Source organism: Lontra canadensis, unplaced genomic scaffold (genome assembly GCF_010015895.1).
Source record: "Lontra canadensis isolate GAN:19392208 unplaced genomic scaffold, GSC_riverotter_1.0 scaffold33, whole genome shotgun sequence".
Taxonomy (NCBI): domain Eukaryota; kingdom Metazoa; phylum Chordata; class Mammalia; order Carnivora; family Mustelidae; genus Lontra; species Lontra canadensis.
In genome coordinates this window covers 7,129,785-7,150,910 of record NW_022631027.1, presented here as the reverse complement: position 1 = coordinate 7,150,910, position 21,126 = coordinate 7,129,785, and the positions used below count along the sequence as shown (strand labels likewise).

At 39.7% G+C, this 21,126-nt stretch overlaps 2 pseudogenes; both read left to right on the top strand.

Moving 5' to 3' along the window:
• The first annotated feature begins 597 nt into the window (after nt 1-597).
• On the top strand, nt 598-14,347 carry LOC116873451 (annotated as a pseudogene).
• A 4,354-nt stretch (nt 14,348-18,701) lies between these two features.
• Nucleotides 18,702-20,191, top strand: LOC116873450 (annotated as a pseudogene).
• The last annotated feature ends 935 nt before the right edge of the window (nt 20,192-21,126 follow it).

Below are 21,126 nucleotides of genomic sequence, written 5' to 3'. Positions count from 1 at the left end.
GAACTTTTTGTAGGGTAAAATAATTTTAAACAGGCTTTAAACTATTAACTGCTTCATGTCTTGGAACATACTGCAAGCTATTTTCTAAGGAAAATTCTAGTCTCACTTACAGCTTGAATCATAACTCAATACATTGTTAAAATGGAAACTAGACCCACCCCTCATAAGATCTCATTAACACACTTACTCAACAAATACTGAATATTGCAATGTGCCAGACAATGGAATAGGTAAGAAGGATACATAAGTAAACTAATCAGTCTTTTGCAACTTAACTCTAATTATGTAGGACCTGATAGTTTGCATATCTTTATTCCAAATGTCTCCTGGTCTTGCTTTTCTTTCTGTCCTTTTCCTGATTTTTAAAGATTATTTTTCTGTTCCAAATTATACGTGTTTGGGAAGCTACCTCAGATAGCAGTCTCTTTTGCTTATATTTGACAACAGGAACAAAAAAAGAGTCCCATATTGAGCTGGATCAGGGATGACTCTAACTTCATCAAAAATGGTCTTAAGGAGCTTTTCCACTTTACCCATGGAGGGGTCCATATGGCATTGTTCTGCATTCCCATCACAGCTTAAAGGGAAACTTTCACAATGTCTGGAGCCCTTGATGTCCTGCAAATGAAGGAGTAGAATGTTCTCAAATTCCCTGCAGCAGGGACTCAGTTATGTGGCACCAACCTTGACTTCCAAATGGAACAGTACAGCTACAAAAGGGAAAGTGATGGCATCTACATCATAAATCTGAAGAGAACCTGGGAGAAGCTTCTGCCGGCAGCTTGTGCCATTGTGGCCATTGAAAACCCAGCTGACTTCAGTGTCCTGTCCTCCAGGAATACTGGCCAGTGAGCTGTGCTGAATTTTGCTGCTGCTACAGGAACCACTCCCATTGCTGGAGGCTTCACTCTTGGAAGCTTCACTAACCAGATCCAGGCAGACTTTGGAGAGCCGAGACTGCTGGTGATTACTGATCCCAGGGCTGACCACCAGCCTCATACAGAGGCCTTATGTTAATCTGCCTATTGTCGCTCTGTGTAACACAGACTCTCCACTTCACTACGTGGACATCGCCATCCCTTGCTACACAAGGGAGCTCACTCAGTGAGTCTAATGTGTATGCTGGCCTGGGAAGTTCGGTGCATGTGTAGCACCATTTCTCGTGAGCACCCCGGGAGGTCATGCCTGATCTCTACTTCTAAGAGATCCTGAAGAAATTGAAAAAGAAGGGCAGGTTGCTGCTGAGAACTCTGTGACCAAGAAGGGATTTCAGCGTGGATGGACTGTTCCAGCCCCTGAACTCACTGCTACTCAACCCGAGGTTGCAGACTGGTCTGAAGGTGCCCTTGGTGCCTAGTCAGCAGTTCCCTGCTGAAGACAGGAGCGCCCACTCTGCCACGGAAGACTGGTCTGCAGCTCCCACTGCTCAGGCCACGGAATGGGTAGGAACGACCACTGAGTGGTCTTCCTCTTCCACAAAGGCAAACAAAATGGAAAGAAGGTTGATGGAAAATAAAGTTTCTAAAAAAAAAAAAAAAAGGTCTTAAGGAGTGTGTAACTTTCATCTCTGCTACCACCCATTAGTCCCCGAGGGAGAGTGATGTAGGAGAAGGTGAAGTGGAGTCAGAGATATGCTTAAATCCCAGATCTGACAACATCGATATCAATCTTAGTTTGAAATCCTGCGGAAAGAATTTCCAGGGACTCCAGGATCTTTTCCTGAATTATAACCAATACCTTTTTTTCATATGTTTAGCTTGAACATAAAAATAATCATTATATTAATTAAGATATCTTTGGCTGCACACCAACAGAGATTTGACTCACAGTTTGTATTATTTCCCGAGGCTGCTGTTATAAAGTGCCACAAACTAGATGTCTAAAACAAGAGAAATTAATTTTCTCACAGTTCTGGAGGTCAAAACCCAAAATCAAAGTGTCAGCAGGGTCATTCTCCCTCCAGAAGCTTTTGAAGAGAACCCTTCCTTACCTCTTTCAGCTTCTGGTGGCTCCAGGCATTCCTCGGATTGTCACTGCATAATTCCAATCTCTGCCTCCAGGTTCACATTGCCTTCTCCAGTGCTTCTATTTTTCTCCTCTGTGCATCTCTCCTCTGTGTGTGCATGTTTTTTTTTTTTTTAAAGCTTTATTAATTTACTGGGGCCCCTGGGTGGCTCAGTTGATCAAGTGTCTGATTTTGGCTCAGGTCATGATTTGGGGGTACTGTGATAGAGCCTCACGTCATTGGGATCCATGCTCAGCGGGGAGTCTGCTTATTCCTTTCCCTTTTCCTGTGCCCCTCCCCCAACTCATGCATGTGCACGCATGCTCTCTCTCTCTCAAATGAATAAAATCTTTAAAAAAATTATTTACTTTAGAAAGAGAGTGAACATGTGAGCAGGGGGAGGGGCAGAGGGAGAGGGAGAGAAGCAGACACCCTTAAGCATGGAGCTTGATCCCACAAACCTGAGATCACGATGAGATCATGACCTAAGCTGAAACCAAAAGTCAGACACTTAACCCACTGAGCCACCCAGACACCCCACTTTGGTGTGTCTTTTATGAGGACACTTGTCACTGGATTAAGGGCTCACCTGGATAATCCAGGATAATCTTATCCCAAGATCCTTAATTTGATTATATCTGCAAAGACCTTTTCTCCAGATAAGGTCACATTCATAGGCTCTGGGGGTTAGGACATAGGCATATCTTTTTGGGATCACCATTCAACCACACAGTAGATTAAACAATGAAGTTATTTCAACTATCCTTCATAAGAGGAAGTCTGTATGTGACAGGTAATTTAGGATTGGTAAGCCTCAATGATCTCATCAAAGACGCAGACTCTCTGTCTTTCCCTCTCCACAATTCTCAGCATGTTATTTTTTGTTCTCAAACCGTTTGCCTTATGATTACAGGGGACAGCTGCCCCAATTCCCGGCTTCACATCCCTTACAGATGTAAGTAAATATAGCAGGAAGCGAAAAAAGACGAGAAAGTAGGAAGACCTCTCCCTGAAGCCTCTGCAGCTTCCCTCTATGCCCCATCATGCTCAACTGAAATGTATTATTGTCAAAGGGGAAAGGGGATACCATGACTGCCTTAGATTTATCAAGATACATGCCTTGGGGTCCACTGCCACATTGAAACTTGAGTTTTGATAATGAAAAAGGGGAGGCATCTGTTGCATAAACAACTAACATTTGCTACAATTTCTAAATGTTTCCTGAATATTACTAATAAAAAAAGTCACCAATCCTTTTATCTACCAATTTACATAAATTCTTTCAACCTTATAACATCTACTATATGTTGGGTACTGTGATAGAAGCAGGAGTCTCAAGATCATCAAGAAGCCCTTGGTTGAGCTGAATAAGAGATTATGAACACCAATAATTCCAGGACAGCATGACAAATTCTATGTTTGAGATATGTACATGGTACAGTGAGGGAACAGAATAGGTTGTAGCATCTGGAAAGGCAACCCTTGAGTTTTTGAGAAGCAGTTAAACCGATAAAAGATGGAGGTGAGTAATGGTACTCTAGAGAGAGAAAAGAGCATGTCTTAAAGTCAAAGATGATTGGAGAACCCTGCTATACCTTTGTGGAACTACAAAATTTTTACTACGGCTGGAGTGGAGAACTGTGTAGGTAGCAGGAAGGCAGGTCAAGCCAGTAAGATGGGCGGGAGCTAGATGAAGAGGATGCTAAAATAAGATGACACTTGGTACCAAAATCGATGGGGAGTTATTGAAGGGTTTCAATCAAAGGAATAATTAAATTAGACTGTTTTAGGATTACTCTGACAGTAGATGGATGTATCTGACTGCATTACCCAATAGATGGTGAGGCCTTCCTAAAAATGGCAAGTAGAAATGGAGGAATAAGAATTGGGAAAAAGATACTGAGTTGACGTGTGTGTTTTGAAGTTTGAAATACCTGGCCCAACGGATCCTTCTCTCTTTCACTCTCTCTCTCTCATTCTCTTTTTCTTGCCTTCTAATTTACATGCAATCTATCATGTCTTGTGGACTTATAGGCCTCATTTTTTTGTTTTATTTTTCTTGTTTTAAAAAATATGCCCTTGGATTAGGAAGGAATACATCAAAATATTACCAGTGGCTGTCCCTGTGGTGAGATTACATGACTTCAAGAAGATACTTTTTGGTATTTCCCAAAGTGAGCACTTTACACACATTTAAAGACCAAGAAACCTTCAATTTTAACTGCCTGAGATGTATTCATTCCAGAGCCAGTATTTTTTCCCTGAGACATGGCATCTTCTTGAGTAACTTTAAGTAAATGCTAATGCTGAGTTTCTTATTGTAAATTAAATTTTAATTAAGTAAATGTTAATGCTGAGTTTCTTATTGTAAATTAAATTTTAAAATTTCACCATTTGCTTATTTTTGGTCAACTTCCAAATTCTTAGCAACACACCACAATTTTGCAATCATTTGCTTATCATCAGTCTTTCCCCATGGATTAGGAATACCTCCTAGGGAAAAAAAATCTGGCCTTGTTCATCTCGGTAGACCCAAGACCTAAATATTCAGTGAATAGATATTTAATAAGTATTTGCTGAATTGGAATGTATAATATGCATCTTTGTGTTCCTAGTACCAAGCACAGTGCCAATGTCCAATAGACATTAATGAAACTATATTTCAACTTTTGGGCAATATTCCACCAAAGTCATACTGTCACTGGGTGGCAAAAATGAAATTCCATTTTCTCAAACAGTATCTTTTTGTCTTTGTATCTTATGTGTATATCAATACATTTACATACACATATTTATATGTACACATACATAATTTTCTCATCTAATAAGCTTAAAGATCCTTCGACCTCTGTACCTTTGAAAGACTGCCAAGTCAGGAAATTTTTCTAATTTGCCATTAAGAAAACAGGCTGAGGGGCACCTGGGTGGCTCAGTTGGTTAAGCAGCTGCCTTCGGCTCAGGTCATGATCCCAGCACCCTGGGATCGAGTCCCACATCGGGCTCCTTGCTCGGCGGGCAGCCTGCTTCTCCCTCTGCCTCTGCCTGCCATTCTGTCTGCCTGTGCTCGCTCTTTCTCCCTCTCTCTCTCTGACAAATAAGTAAATAAAATCTTTTAAAAAAAGAAAACAGGCTGAAAGTTACCTAAGATCACTAGTACTCTAGTTTTAGACATTGGTTCAAAAAAAAGCTCTTATTTATTGTATCAACTATTTAAAAGCTTAAGATAGAAACTTCTCCATCCTAAAATTCTAGTCTGGGCACAACTATAGTAAGAGCTGTAATTACTATATTCCTTTTGGAAGCTATGGTTATAAGGCCATGCTCCAGATACTGTGATGTGTTCAGCATCATCCACACAATTTTATTGTATTGCAAGTTAGAAATTTCCTTGGACTCCCTAGCCAGCAGGAATCCTAGTCAGGATTCAGTCAACAGCAGGCATATGCAAAGAGACTGGAAAGCTAAAGGAAGATAGAAACAATCTTCTAGCTTGGGCAGTGGTGACATCAGACAAATTGCACCCTGTTGTCATTAACAGTCAGCTCCTCTAGCATCTGGATAGCAGCTAAACATGGGCTCCTAGTAGTTTGCATCAGCAGCATGGAGCAGAGGAACACAATTCCTTTAAGTCATGGGGTCTTGCACATAGATCAATGGAACAGAAGAGAGAGCCCAGAAATAGACCCTCAACTCTATGGTCAAATAATATTCAACAAAGCAGGAAAGAATGTCCAATGGAAAAAAGACAGCCTCTTCAACAAATGGTGTTGGGAAAATTGGACAGCCACATGGAAAACTGGACCATTTCCTAACACCACACACAAAAATAGACTCAAAATGGATGGAAGACCTCAATATGACACAGGAATCCATCAAAATCCTTAAGAACACAGGCAGCAACCTCTTTAACCTTAGTGGCAGCAACTTCTTCCTAGAAACATCGCCAAAGGCAAGGGAAGCAAGGGCAAAAATGAACTATTGGGACTTTAACAAGATCTAAAGCTTTTGCACAGCAAAGGAAACAGTCAACAAAACCAAAAGACAACGGACAAAATGGGAGAAGATATTTGCAAATGACTATCAGATAAAGGGCTAGTATCCAAAATCTATAAAGAACTTATCAAACTCAACACCCAAAGAACAAATAATACAATCAAGAAATGGGCAGAAGACATGAACAGACATTTCGGCAAAGAAGACATCCAGATGGCCAACAGACACATGAAAATGTGCTCCACATCACTCCACATCAGGGAAATACAAATCAAAACCACAATGAGATACCACCTGACACCAGTCAGAATGGCTAAAATTAAGCCAGGAAACGACAGATGCTGAGGAGGATGCAAAGAAAGGGGAACCCTCCTACACTGTTGGTGGGAATGCAAGCTGGTGCAGCCACTCTGGAAAACAGCATGGAGGTTCCTCAAAAACTTGAAAATAGAGCTACCCTACGACCCAGAAATCGCACTACTGGGTATTTACCCTAAAGATACAAATGTAATGATCTGAAGGGGCACGTGCACCCAAATGTTTATAACAGTAATGTCCACAATAGCCAAACTATGGAAATAACCTAGATGTCCATCAAGAGATGAATGGATAAAGAAGAGGTGGTATATATATACAATGGAATACTATGCAGCCATCAAAAGAAATGAAATCTTGCCATTTGCAATGATGTGGATGGAACTAGAGGGTATTATGCTAAGCGAGATAAGTCAATCAGAGAAAGACAATTATATGATCTCCCTGATATGAGGAAGTTGAGAGGCAGGGTGGAGGGTTTGGGGATAGGGAAGGAAAAAAATGAAACAAGATGGGATTGCGAGGAGACAAACCATAATAGACTCTTAATCTCATGAAACAAACTGAGGGTTCCTGGGGGAAGAGAGGGTAGGGAAAGGGTGGTTGGATTATGGACATTTGGGGTGTGTGTGATATAGTGTGTGCTGTGAAGTGTGTAAACCTGATGATTTGCAGACCTGTACCCCTTGGGCAAGTGGTGCATGTGTTAATAAAAGTAATTAATAAAAATAAAAGTCACAGGGTCGTGGATGAGTCGAATTCTGCCAACAACTGTGGGCTTCAGGGAAAGAAGCAGCTTCTTATAGTTCTTCATCACTGGGCAACATGGACCTCCTTTAGCTTCTCCAGCTTTTCCAACAATTTCATTACCTAATTTCTGTATTAAATCCCTCCTGCTTAAAATACTTCAAGTAGCTCCCACTTTTTAAAAATTTTTATTTAAATTCAATTTAGTTAACATATAGTGTGTTATTAGTTTCAAAGGTAGAAATAAGTGATTCATCAGTTGCATACAACACCCAGTGCTCACTACATCAAATGCTCTCCTTAATGCCCATCAACCAATTACCCCATACCCCCAGCACCTCTCCTTCAGCAACCCTCAGTTTCTTTCCTATAGTTGAGTTTTTCATGGTTTCCTCCCCTCTGTTTATTTTATTTTATTTTTATTTTAAATTATTTTTATTAACATATAATATATTATTTGCCCCAGGGATACAGGTATGTGAATCATCAAGCTTACACGTTTCACAGCACTTACCATAGCCCATACCCTCCCCAATGTCCATAACCCAACCACCCTATCCCTAATCCCCCACCTCCCAGCAACCCTCAGTTTGTTTCATGAGATTGAGAGTCTCTTATGGTTTGTCTCCCTTATGATCTCATCTTGCTCCCTCTCTGTTTTTATCTTATTTTCTTTCCCATCCCCTTGTTCACCTGTTTTGTTTCTTAATTTCCATATATGAGTGAAATAAAATGGTACTTCTCTTTCTCTGACTTAATGTCGCTTAGCATAATACAATCTAGTTTCATCCATGTCGTTGCAAATGGCAAGATTTCATTCTTTTTGATGGCTGAATAATATTCCAGTGTATATAAATACCACATCTTTTTTTCTGGGCTCTTTCCATATTTTGGCTATTGTGGACATTGCTACTATAAACATTGGGGTGCATGTGCCCCTTTGAATCACTATGTTCATATCTTTTGGATAAATAGATAGCAGTATACTTGCTAGATTGTTGGATAATCCTATTTTTAACTTTCTGAGGAAACTCCATACTGTTTTCCAGAGTGGCTGCACAGTTTGCATTGCTAGAACAGTGTAAGATGATTCCCCTTTCTCCACATCCTTGTCAACATTTGTTGTTTCCTGAGTTAGTCATTTTAGCCATTCTGACCACTGTGAGGTGGTATCTCATTGTGGTTTTGATTTGTATTTCGCTGATGCAGGGTGATGTTGAGCATTTTTTCATGTGTCTGTTGGCGATTTGAATGTCTTCTTTGGAGAAATATCTGTTCATGTCTTCTGCCCATTTCTTGACTGGATTTTTTGTTTCTTGGTTGTTAAGTCTGATAAATTCTTTATAGATTTTGGATACTAGCCCTTTATCTGATACGACATTTGTGAATATCTTCTCCCATTCTGTAGGTTGCCCTTTAGTTTTATTGTTTGTTTCCCTTACTGTACAAAAGATTATCTTGATGAAGTCCCAATGGTTCATTTTTGCTTTTGCTTCCTTTGCCTCTGGAGACATGTCTAGCAAGAAGTTGCTATGGCCAAAGTCGAAGATGTCGTTGCCTGTGTTCTCTTCTAGGATTTTTTTTTTTTTTTAGATTTCATTTATTTATTTGACAGACAGAGATCACAAGTAGGCAGAGCAGCAGGCGGGTGTGGGGGAGCAGGCTCCCTGCTGAGCAGAGAGCCTGATGCGGGGCTCAATCCCAGTACCCTGAGATCATGACCCCAGCTGAAGGCAGAGGCTTAACCCACTGAGCCACCCAGGCACCCCTCTTCTAGGATTTTGATGGATTAGTTCTCATTTTCTGATTATGTGGTGTAACATTTAATTTAGTGTTTCTAGAACCAGAGAATGTACTATGCTAGGAAAATTATTTGTCCAGAAAAGTTTAAACCTTTCAGGACTAAAACACCAATTTTCCTGAAAATCTTTATTATTAAATGATTCATACATGGTCCTTTCTTCCTAAACAGAGTATTTAAAAGGCATTTTTTGTCCTTTTCCATTATTATTACCATTGAATATTCACTGAGTATCTCTCTTTAGGCCCCACATTGAAGCATCAAGAACAGATGGTGTAGGACACCAGACTAAATTAGTACTGACCACAAGCAGATATGTATAAGTTCAATTGCAAAAACCTTTACTATGACAGTTACTAGAGATATGGAGATGAAGATGACACAATGACATGAATGTCCCCTAGACATTTGCACAGAAAAACATGTAAGCAAACAAATTATAACAAGGAATGATAGACACAAAAATAGAAATATGTACCACAGGCAAAGACTATATGGAAAAAGCGGCTACTGACTATGCATTGAAGGTATCAGGGAAGGCTCTAGATGTGGGCTGAAATATAAGCTGGGTCTTGTAGTTTGAAGGGGAAGAAAAGAAAAAAAAAGGCATTTCAGAGCAAAGAAGCATGTGCAAAGACAAGTATGGCAGCTGGTCTCTAAAGACAGCTCCCAACAATTCATCCTCTTCCCATATGCTTATACAGGTCTCCTCTGCTATCTGAAAATAGAGTGTTCCCATGAAAACTTTTGTAAACTGAAATGCATGAGGCAAAGGAGCAATTACTATTAATTTAGGAGAAAAAAAATTTTGAGCATTCCCAGACTGAAAAAATAACCTCACTTAGGCTTTTCTGACACCTTGGGACACATCTTGCTAACAGATGCACAAAATAAATCACAGTAAAGCAGAGTTGCTCACAGACTCAGTCCAAAGCTATGGCTGCTTGATGCTGAGAAGCTAAGTGTAGTTTCCTGGGAAGGAGTTAGTGATGCTACTCTCTGCTCAGTGTGCTCACTGCCTGTATAAGGGCTCTCTGACAAACAAACCTGAATGCTATTTTCTCTTTTCACCTTTTTTTTGTAAAAGCAAAAAGCCCCTTCAGATTTCTTTTGGTTATGGAAAACAGGTACTAATATAGGTCTTTTTAAAATTTTATTTATTTGAGAGAGAGTGAGAATGAGAGTGATCACAGAGAGAGAGAGGGAGAAGCAGCCTCGCCACTGAGCAGGGAGCCCAGTGTGCGGCTCAATCCCAGGACCCTGAGATCATGACCTGAACTGAAGGCAGGTGCTTAACTGACTGAGCCACCCAAGTGCTTCAGTGTAGGTCTTTCTCTAAAGTGAGTGGTGTAACTTGAACTTTTGAAAAGTGAGAGATACCTGTATCTTCTCTCTTTGAATCTGAATTGGCCCTGAAATTGCTCTGACCAATATAATGTGGTGGAAGTAATGTTCTGGGACTTCTGAGCCCAGGGCTTGAGAGGACTGGCAGTTTCTATTTTCTTCTCTTGGGAACACTCGTGAGACACTCCTTCTTAGAATCCCACCATGCTCTAAGAAGTTCAAGCCATATGGGGAATCAAGGCGCTGCAAATGACCCCTCCAGCTGAGATTCCACCCGACAGTGCCAACTACCAGCCATGTAAGTGAGTTAGTTATCTTGGACATTTCATTCTGGTTGAGCCCTCAGATGACTGCAGCCTCAAACAGCATGTGAAGCAGAACCACTCAGCCGAGTCCAGCCAATTCACAGAACTGTGATAAATAATGATTGTTGTTTTAAGCTGCTGAGTTTTAAATTATTTCTTATGCAGTAATAGGGCTCCTGCATGAGTGAAAGTTGGTAGATGAGCAGAGGTTCTGGCGAGTTCTCATAGTTCCTCATCACTGGGCAATACTGTCTGCCTTTCTTTGCTGCTCTTCTAGTCTCCAGTAATTTATTGCCTAATAGCTTGTGTTATATCACTCTTTGCTTGAAATACCTTGAATGCCTTCTGTTTTTCTGGTTAATTACGTGGTATAACATTTTGTTATCTTGTATTCCTAGGACCAGAGAATGTGCTATTCCTGGGGCAGGTATTGGGGGGGGGGGTCCTGATAATTTCAGCACTTTTGGTACTGAAATACCTTATTCTTGACAGTTTTTCTTTCTTCTTGTTCTTCTTCTTCCTTCCTCCTCCCCCTCCTCCTCCTCCTCCCCCCCTTCTTCTTCTTCTATCACCATAAATATTTATTTACTGAGTAACCTGTATATTGTGTTATGGCTCTAGGAGCAAATGGTATGGAGCATCAGGTGAAAGGAGGGCTGACCACAAGCAGATATTTATAAGTTCAATTGCAAAAAACTTTACTATATCAGTTTCTAGGGATACTGAAATAATGATGATACGGTCCCTGTTCTCTAGCACCTCCCACTGTAATACAAATAATTTGTAAACAAATAAATATAGTATGGTATCATGGGTTTGAATATAGAAATATGTATCACAGGCACAGATAGGCAGAGAAAGAGTATCTAGGCACTGAGGCATTAGGGAAAACTTTACATAGGATCCAAACTTTACATATGGATTCCATAAGATCCATAAGCTGGATCTTATGGAATGGTTAATTTGTCAGGTGAAGAAAAGGTCAATCCAGAGTAGGGAAGAAGCACATGAAAAGGTGGTAAAGCATAAAAGAGATGACATTATTTAGCCCATATTCCAGGGCAACTGAGAAAGTGTAGAAAAGGTTGAATCATGTTATGAAACATACCTTATGCAATGCTTAGGAGGTGGAACTTAATACTACGGTCACTGAGGAGCAGAGGAGTCTCATACTCATATTTGTATTTTCAGAAATAACACTGTTAGCAATGTGACGGAGAGATCAGAACAAGGAGGGACTGGCAGCAAGGCCAGTTAGGAGGCTACAGCAAGATTCAGCGGAGAACATCAAGAGGATGTGAAGTAGGATTTACAGCTGCTCTATCTCTAAAACAGCATGACTGGAATACTATGAAATAATTCCTACATTAAAGGTAGAGGCAACACTTTCTCTAAGGCTTATCTGCATACATTAATAGCTGTTGATTAATCAGTAACATTAAGAACACAATCCTTAATTTCAAAATTCTAAATATTGGGCCACTATTACCAGATCTTATCTCCTATTTGTATAATAGTAAGCTTGTTATTGGGTTATAAACAAATAGGGGCCTTGCAATTAAATTTTTTAATTTGGCCTTGATTGAGAGCTTACTTCAAAGAATTCCAAATTTCGGGGCGCCTGGGTGGCTCAGTGGGTTAAGCCGCTGCCTTCGGCTCAGGTCATGATCTCAGGGTCCTGGGATCGAGTCCCGCATCGGGCTCTCTGCTCAGCGGGGAGCCTGCTTCCCTCTCTCTCTCTCTCTGCCTGCCTCTCTACTTGTGATCTCTCTCTGTCAAATCAATAAATAAAATATTTAAAAAAAAAAAAAAAAGAATTCCAAATTTCTACTACATTTGGATAATATGAAATTCTAGAAACTTGATTCCAGGTCACATTTTCCTATAATCTTTGAAGTATTTTGATCAGAAGAGAAGTCTTATATAAAACCTGTACAATAGCAGAGATTGGCTGGCTCTGTTGGCTAACATCCAACTCTTGATCTGACCTCAGATCTTAATCTCAAGGTTGTGAGTTGACCCTGCACTGGGCCCCATGCTGGGTGTGCAGCCTACTTAAAAAAAAAAAAAAGCATGGGCGCCTGGGTGGCTCAGTTGGTTAAGCGACTGCCTTCGGCTCAGGTCATGATCCCAGAGTCCTGGGATTGAGTCCCACATCGGGCTCCCAGCTCCAAGGGGAGTCCGCTTCTCCCTCTGACTTCCCCTATCATGCTCTCTCTCACTGTCTCTCTCTCAAATAAATAAATAAAATCTTTAAAAAGTTAAAAAAAAAAAAAGCAAAAAAGCAAGCACCTGGTGGCTCAGTAGGTTAAACTTCTGACTCTTGATTTTAGCTCAGGTCAAGATCCCAGGGTCTGAGCCCCATGCCCAGAGAGTTAAAATTCTCTCCCTTTCCCTTTGCCCCTCCCGCAGCTCATGCACACACACACACACACACACACTCTCTCTCTCTCTCTCTTAAAAAAAAAAACCCCTATACAGTAAATCAACATTCTGAAATAGTTTCTCTAACAATATTTTGTATTCTGCATAACACTGAATCATTTGGACAACAGTATGCAGGAAAAGGGAGACAAAAACATTACCAGACATTACCTCTGCTTCCATACTATGTGCTCTGTAATTATCCTGCAATAGCACACAATTTGCGATCTTCAGGAAGGGTTATAATTTTTTAAATGACTTCAAATAAAGATATAAAGATTCATATCCCCAGTATCCCCAGAGTACTTCTGGAGGGAAAGAAGAATGATCTAGTGGAAGAAACATAGTCCTTAGAACTCCTTAGATCTGTGTTCAAATTCTGATGCCTCCACTTGGTACATATTATTGTATTACTTAATTTCTTTTAAACTTAGTTCCCTTATTTATAAAATGTTTATACTAAAGACAGACCAAAATTTGGCTACTATTACATGTATGATTCAACTGTATATGCAAATCTTAGGCTTATAAAACATACCACATTCAGTGTAACACACCAAATAAATGTTTCTGAAATAAAAAACACTGTTGTCTCTTAAGTATACTACTACACCCTACTACATAGATCTTGGAAGTTTATTAATGACATAAATATGATGTTAATGGTATCTTTTATAGGCACAATAAAAGAAAAAAACTTAGGAAAAGCATCTTGCATCACCAAGCAACTCTGAGCCTGCCACATTTTCCTTCAGTAGTGAGGATCTTAAGCTGCCTTAACATCAAGCATAGCTTCTTCTTCCATCACCAGATACATCCTTCCTAATACTATCACTTCCCCTCCACTCCCAATCTCTAGTAAAAAAACCTTTCTATCACATATTTTTCTGGAAAATCTCCTTCTAGCTCCACTACTGAATTTCATGTTAGTGACAAATAAATACTATTCATAAGAAGTATACAAAAGTAGGAAACTACTAGATCACATGAAATTGAAAGGAAATAGCTATGGACTATAATATTGCTCTTGACATATATTATATTATGTATAAGATATAAAGTTTTGTAAGTAAAGTAAAATTCTGTATATATCTATAAATATCTATATGTATCTTTTGATGGTACACCTGTGTTACCAGTCTGCCACCCTGGACTATCAAGACCTAACAGAGGTGATGAGAAATAACATAGGTAAAGATCTAATACAAAAATGTCCCCTTCATTCATGTCGTACTTATCATATATTATAAACTATCTATGTGCATTTGTACTATACTTCTTGTTTCAATTCTCAAAATACAGATCTATATGCTCAAAAAAACAGGGACCAGATATTCGTACACCTATGTCCCCAGCAGCATTATTCACAATAGTCAAAAGGTGGAAGTGCTCCATTCATCAACAGATGAATAAACAGAATGTGGCATATACACTCTATGGAATATTATTCAGCTGTAAGAAGGAATGACGTTCTGATACATGTTATGAACCTTCAAAGCATGATGCTAAGTGAAATAAGTCAGCCACAAAAGGGCAAATATTGTATGATCCCACTTATATGAGATTCCTAGAATCATCAAATTCATTAGAAATAGAAAGCAAAACAATGGTTACCAATGGCTGCAGGGAGAGAAGAATGGATTATCGTTTAATGGGTACAGTATTTTAGTGTGCGATAATGAAAACGTACTGGAGATACTGATGCTTGTACAACGATATCCATGTACTTAATGTCACTGAACTGGCCATTTAAAATGATTAAAATGGTACATTTTATATGTATATTTAAGTACAATAAAAGCAATTAAAAATACCTGTTAAAAGATATATACTGTATTGAGACAGATCTATTTTAAACTGGGTTTGGCTAGGATCTCTGGGTGAAAAGCAATGAGCAGGTAGATTTTTAAGAACTGGACCGGCTTTCTAGGGGCTAAAGGGATCTGCAGATGTGAAGTCAAGAGCCACCTTTAAGATTTTACTTTCCTCAGAATATATTTTAATCCTGGGCCTATTCTCTCCAAATCACGTTGCTTCTTTTTGTCTTTTTCAACTTATACCACGTGTTGCTTCCAAACAGAGGTTCAATTTCAGTCTTTCCCCAGTACTCTATCCTAAAAGTAAAAACCTAGATGTTGTAAGGCGGCAGTTCTCAACACGGGGTGATTTTGCACCACCTCTCAAGACATCTAGGAGTGTCTGGAGGCATTTTTGGGTTGTCACAAGCAGTGCTACTGGACCCTAGTACATAGAAGCCAGGGATTCTACTGAACTCCTCACAACACACAGGACAGCCTCTCACAACAAAGAATAACTAACCTCAAATGCCAATAACATGGGGTTGAGAAATCCTAAGGAGTTCTAAGAAATTCTAAGGTTCTACTAATTTGCTTGATTTCTGGTAGAAATTGATTATAAGTTAAAAGTTGCTTTCTTTGCTTCCCTACTTTCTCTTTTCACTTATATCTTGCATAGGGAAAAACCAAATTTAAGTATATATTTAAGAGTAGATCTTTTATTTTGAGGAAATAGGAGAAGGATCAGTAGTAATGCTGGGGTGGGGGAGTAGGTGAAGGGATGCTATTTATGCAACCATTCTCTTCACCCTGGCCAATCCTACCCATGATATTCTATGCCATGGGGCAAAGCAAAAAGAAGGGGCCAAGGTGTTGGGAACAGAGGAGAAGAAAAGAAACACAGTCCAAGTGAAGCCAGTGGAAGGCAGTGTCTAGGCTATCTGGATTAGATAGTTCTTGGTGGCCATTTGTGTATGGGGAAATATCTGTATTTCCAAAAAAGATTCTAATAAAAACGTTTTAATTCAATTAAAAATGTAAGTCATACATTTCCATAACTAAACATTCAATTTATAAACTCCACATACTATTTATTATTACCTAAAATTTGCATTTCTTCTGAGGAGCAATAATCTGAGTACACAATACTACTGTGTCTGTACCAAGAACAAATGCTTTTGCTTTTATTTTCATCTTGTGTGATATTAAATAACAACAGACCTGCTGTACCAAACATAACTCATTTGGTAAAATTTAGGTATTTTGAGAAATTCACTAACATTGTCAGGCCTCTAGACCTTTAGAGTAATTCATTATAATGGTACATATTAAAATAGTGCCCTTTTATAAGCCTTTGGAAAATTGACATACATACTAAAACCAAATATATGTATACCCCATGACCTAGCAATTCCATTCCCAGCTATATATTCAACAGAAGCGCATATATACAGTCACCAAAAGACATGTATAAGAATGTTCTCTACAGCATTATTCATGATAGCCATTTGATGATAGAAATTCATCAAATATCAAATTCATCAGTGGTAGAATGGAAAAAATTTGGATATAATAAAAATGGTTGAATTAATGAAGTACTATTCAGTAATGAGAATAAATGACTACAATACACTCTGAGTAAATCTCACTCTAGCAAATTGAATAATGGCCTCCAAAGATATCTAGGATCTAACTAAGGGAACCTGTGAATGTTACCTTATAAGCAAAAGAGGCTTTGCTGGTGTGATTAAATTAAGGATCTTGAACCGAGATTATCCTGGATCATCCAGGTGGGCTCTAAAGGGAGAGGCAGAGAAGGATTAGACTACAGAAGAAGAGAAGGTGACTGTGATGTTGAAAGCAGAGGATTTAACACCAAGTAAGGGCCACAAAAACTACAGGCAGCCACTGGAAGCTGAAAAAAGGCAAGGAAACAGATGTTCCCCTCACAACCTTCAGAATCAGATTCAGGAACAAACTCTGCTGATAGCTTGACTTTGGTCTAATAAAAATAGTTTGGGACTTCTGCTCTCCAGGACTATAAGAGAATGAATTTGTGTTAAGTCACTAAGTTTGTGGTAATCTGTTACAGTGGCATCAGAAAACCAGTACACTCACAAATATAACAATGATCAAATAGAAGAGTACACTGCGGGAGGCGGGGTGGGGGGTGCTTGGGTGGCTCAATCAGTTAAGTGTTTGCCTTGGGCTCAGGTCATGATCCCAGGGTCCTGGGATCGAGCCCCACATCGGGCTCTCTGCTCAGCGGGATGCCTAGTTCTCCCTCTCCCACTCCCCCTGCTTTTGTTCTCTAATAAATAAAATCTAAAAAAAAAAAAAAAGTACACTGGGGTGCTGAGTGAGGTGGCACTGGATTGGCATGGAGGCAGGGCTGCAGTTCATGATGCTGGGCGGGCAGCTCCAGGGCCCAGGAGCGTGAGGCAGAGGGTGAAAGAGCAGGGTCTGCCTTTGGCACCTATCATGGACTTCCTGGCCCAGGGCTGGGACTTCATGTATGACAGAGAGGCACCCGGAATGCTGGCAGCCCTTTCCTTTCCCCCATCTACCTTAATTCCTGTAAATTCAGAGCAGCAAGGTTCATCCTCTGAGTGAATTGGGCTGGATATGGGTTGAGTGCTGAGGTGGGGAAGGGGCAGCAGGAGGGCTGTCTGGAATCTGATGTTCCAGCAGAACTCCAGGTGTTAAAATGACCCTATGACAGTTGACTTTGCCTTTTGCAGTCGCAAACCAATTACTGCTTGTTGCTTTGCTGAAACACTTGAGCCATGTGCATGAATCTACTTTGTTCAAGATAGGTGTTTAAATTGCTTTTTCAGACTTTTATCAAAATGGAGCTGCTGGCAATATCCACAATAGCCAAACTATGGAAAGAACCTAGATGTCCAACAACGGATGAATGGACAAAGCAGAGGTGGTATATATATACAAATGGAATACTATGCAGCCATCAGAAGAAATGAAATCTTGCCATTTGTGACGACATGGATGGAACTAGAGGGTATTATGCTGAGCGAAATAAGTCAATCAAAGAAAGACAATTATCATATGATCTCCCTGATATGAAGAATTTGGGAGGCAACATGGGGGGTTTGGTGGGTAGGGAAGGAAAAAATGAAACAGGATGGGATCGGGAGGGAGACAAACCATAAGAACTCAATCTCACAAAACAACTGAGGATTGCTGGGGGTAGGGGTTGGGGAAAGGGTGGTTGGGTTATGGACACTGGGGAGGGTATGTGCTATGGTGAGTGCTGTGAAGTGTGTAAGCCTGATGATTCACAGACCTGTACCCCTGGGGCTAATAATACATTATATGTTAATAAAAAATAAAAAAATTAAAAAAAAAAAAAGGAGCTGCTGGGGCGCCTGGGTAGCTCAGTCCATTAAGCGGCTATCTTCGGCTCAGGTCATGATCCCAGGGTTCTGGAATCGAGTCCCGCACTGGGCTCCCTGCTGGGCGGGGACCCTAGTTTTCCCTCTCCCTCTGTCTGCCTCTCTACTTGTGCTCTCTGTCAAATAAATAAAATCTTAAAAAAAAAAAAAATCGAGCTGCTGTCTTCTTTCACTTGCAGTGATGAGTTTAGCTCACAAAAGAACTATTGCTTTTTTTTTTTTTTTTTTTAAGATTTTAGTTTTTGAGCACCTGGGTATCTCAGTCAGTTGAGTATGACTCTTGATTTCCCCACAGGTAGTGTTCTCTGCTCATCAGATGGAGCCCCATGGTGTTGAGGTCTATGCTCAGCAGGGTCTCTGCTTCTCTTCCCCTCTCTCTCCCCCTACTCCCGCTTGTGTGCTCGCTCTTGTTTTCTAAAATAAATAAATAAATCTTAAAAAAAATATTTCAAAGTAACCTCTACACCCAGCATGGGGCCTAAACTCACAACTCTAAGATCAAGAGTCACATGCTTTACTGACTCAGCCAGCCAGGTGCCCCAAGCTATTGCTCATTTAATGAGGTCAGCTAAAGAAAGAGCTCCTCAAGATCCTTGTGAGGATAATTCTCACATCTAGAACATCAGATCAAGGGACGTAGCTTTGAAGAACAAACTTCACGATACTTAAATGAATTACAACAGCTTGCCACCTTAGAAAAAGAAGGCTATAAAAGAGTATACAAGATCAGGAATAAATTAGATGGTCAGTATTTTGAAATTTAGAAGATCCTGATAAAGGGTGCAACTAAACAGACTGCATGAAGGTACTATGGTGAGTGAAGGTGTTGGCAGGTCTTTGGTATCCTAATATCGTAGGGCTATCATAATGCTTGAATAGAACATGCACGTGTGGCATGAATGCAAGAATTTCTGTTCAGCTGCCATCTCTGGAATTGAGCTCCAACCAGGATGACAAAAATCAATATACTGTTATACTGTTAAAAATGATTAAAGTAACAGCTCATCCATTATCCTCCCCAAATTTACCTTAGAAAAAGAAAAATCCTTAGGAAAACCTGGCATTGAAAATCAGACTAACAGATTGATGAACTGTATCACCAATTTAGTCACAAAGATGTCAGTGAATTCGAACCATTCATTTTACTCCAAGAAAATGGCTTGGGTGATTTGTCTTCCAGATTGTTGAACATCGGCTGCCACTTAGGCATGACTGCGACTTAGAAGAGAATTTCACATCCATCAAGGAATCTTCTCAAGAAAACTTAAAACTTGTTGGGGCAGACATCACCTGATGGTGTGTCACCTGATGTTGCACATCCAGATCCAGTTGTGGGACTCTCTGTGGGACTGGATAGCTGAGAGAAACTAGCAGGGCCAGGAGTGTGGGGACCAATCTGCATGTCCTTATGTTATGACCAGTGTTGCAATAAAAATCTTTCAAGAATTGGAGGAAGGTATATTTTATATTCATAACATGAGAATAGTACACAGTTATCCGAAGCCCAGAAATATTTTTCTCATGGCCCTGATCAGCAAGTAAAAATAGGAGACTGGTTTGACCTGCAGAGACATCACACAGAACACAGACTGGATCAACAGACATGGCAAGAGAACACCAATGCATACTTCCAGAGCAGGTACTTGTCTGTACCCCTTAACCTGAAGTTAGAAGGAACTGAGTGTGACACCATGTCAGATATGTATAGCTTCGGTGTGATCTTACTAGAGCTATTTAAGCCGCTTGGAACAAAAACAGACCAAGTACAAGTTTTAACAGGTTTAAGAACTGGTCAGATACTTGAATCCCTCAGTAAAACACAAGTCAAGTATACCTAGCACTTAACCAGGAAGAATGCAACTCAGACTGTCTGCTCTGTTCAGCTGATGTAAAATCCAGAATTTACAAAATTCTGGAAATTTTAATCTCACCCTACAAAGATACTAGAACAAGAAAAAGAAATTGAAGAACTGAAGAAACAGCTAAGACTCCTTTCTCAGAACAAAGGGGTTAAAGATGACATGGAAGATGGGAATGAGCTTGTCTAGCCTTAATTAGGCTCTATAAATGTGAAAGTGGTCTTAAACTCTTTAAGCTAGTCAACTGGAATATAAATTTTCAATTTTTATTAGGGTATACAGAGTATAACACTTTTTAAAAAAAGATTTTATTTATTTATGACAGAGAGAGATAGCAAGAGAGGGAACACAAGCATGGGGAGCTGAAGAGGGAGAAGCAGCTCCCCGCTGAGCAGAGAGCTATGGGGCTTGATCTTAGGATGCCAGGATCATGACCTGAGCCAAAGGCAGAGGCTTAAGGACTGAGCCACCCAGGTGCCCCAACACTTTTCTTTAGTTAGCCCCTACAAGACTTAAAGTGAAGATGTAAAAGTTTAAAAAAAAAGTATATTATTTATGATTGCATTTACACAAAATAAAAGACAAAACTAATCAATGGTTTTAGAAAACAGAACAGGAGTTACTTCTGGGAAGAAAGAAGGCAGTGTTAAAAGAGAAGCAAGAGGGGCTTCTGGGGTGTTCATACCCCAGATCTGATCTGAGGGCCAGTGATAGGATTATGTTTAATTTGTCAAAACCCTCACTTATATACTCTTCTATATGTATGGTATATGCAGTTTTAAGAAAAATTGGTAACTTTTCAACATTTATCAGTCTGACAGTCTACTGAAAAAGATAGATATGTATTCAAGGAAATGGGGAAAATATTTACTAAACAATAACTTTATTTCTCAAGAACCCTAAAGATTTGTTTTTCTCTCCACAAGATTTTAAAAATCTCAACGGACAGTATAGTGACTTTTAAAATGTTAAAAAATAAGCTAAATGTAAAACACTGCTTAATTAGCTTTGTTATGCCTAGATCCTAGGACTGTAAATTACAAAAGTACAAGTAAAACCACATTTTCTGAAATAACAAGAAACAAAGGAGAAAGTTAGTTACTATACATCAAATGATCAAAATA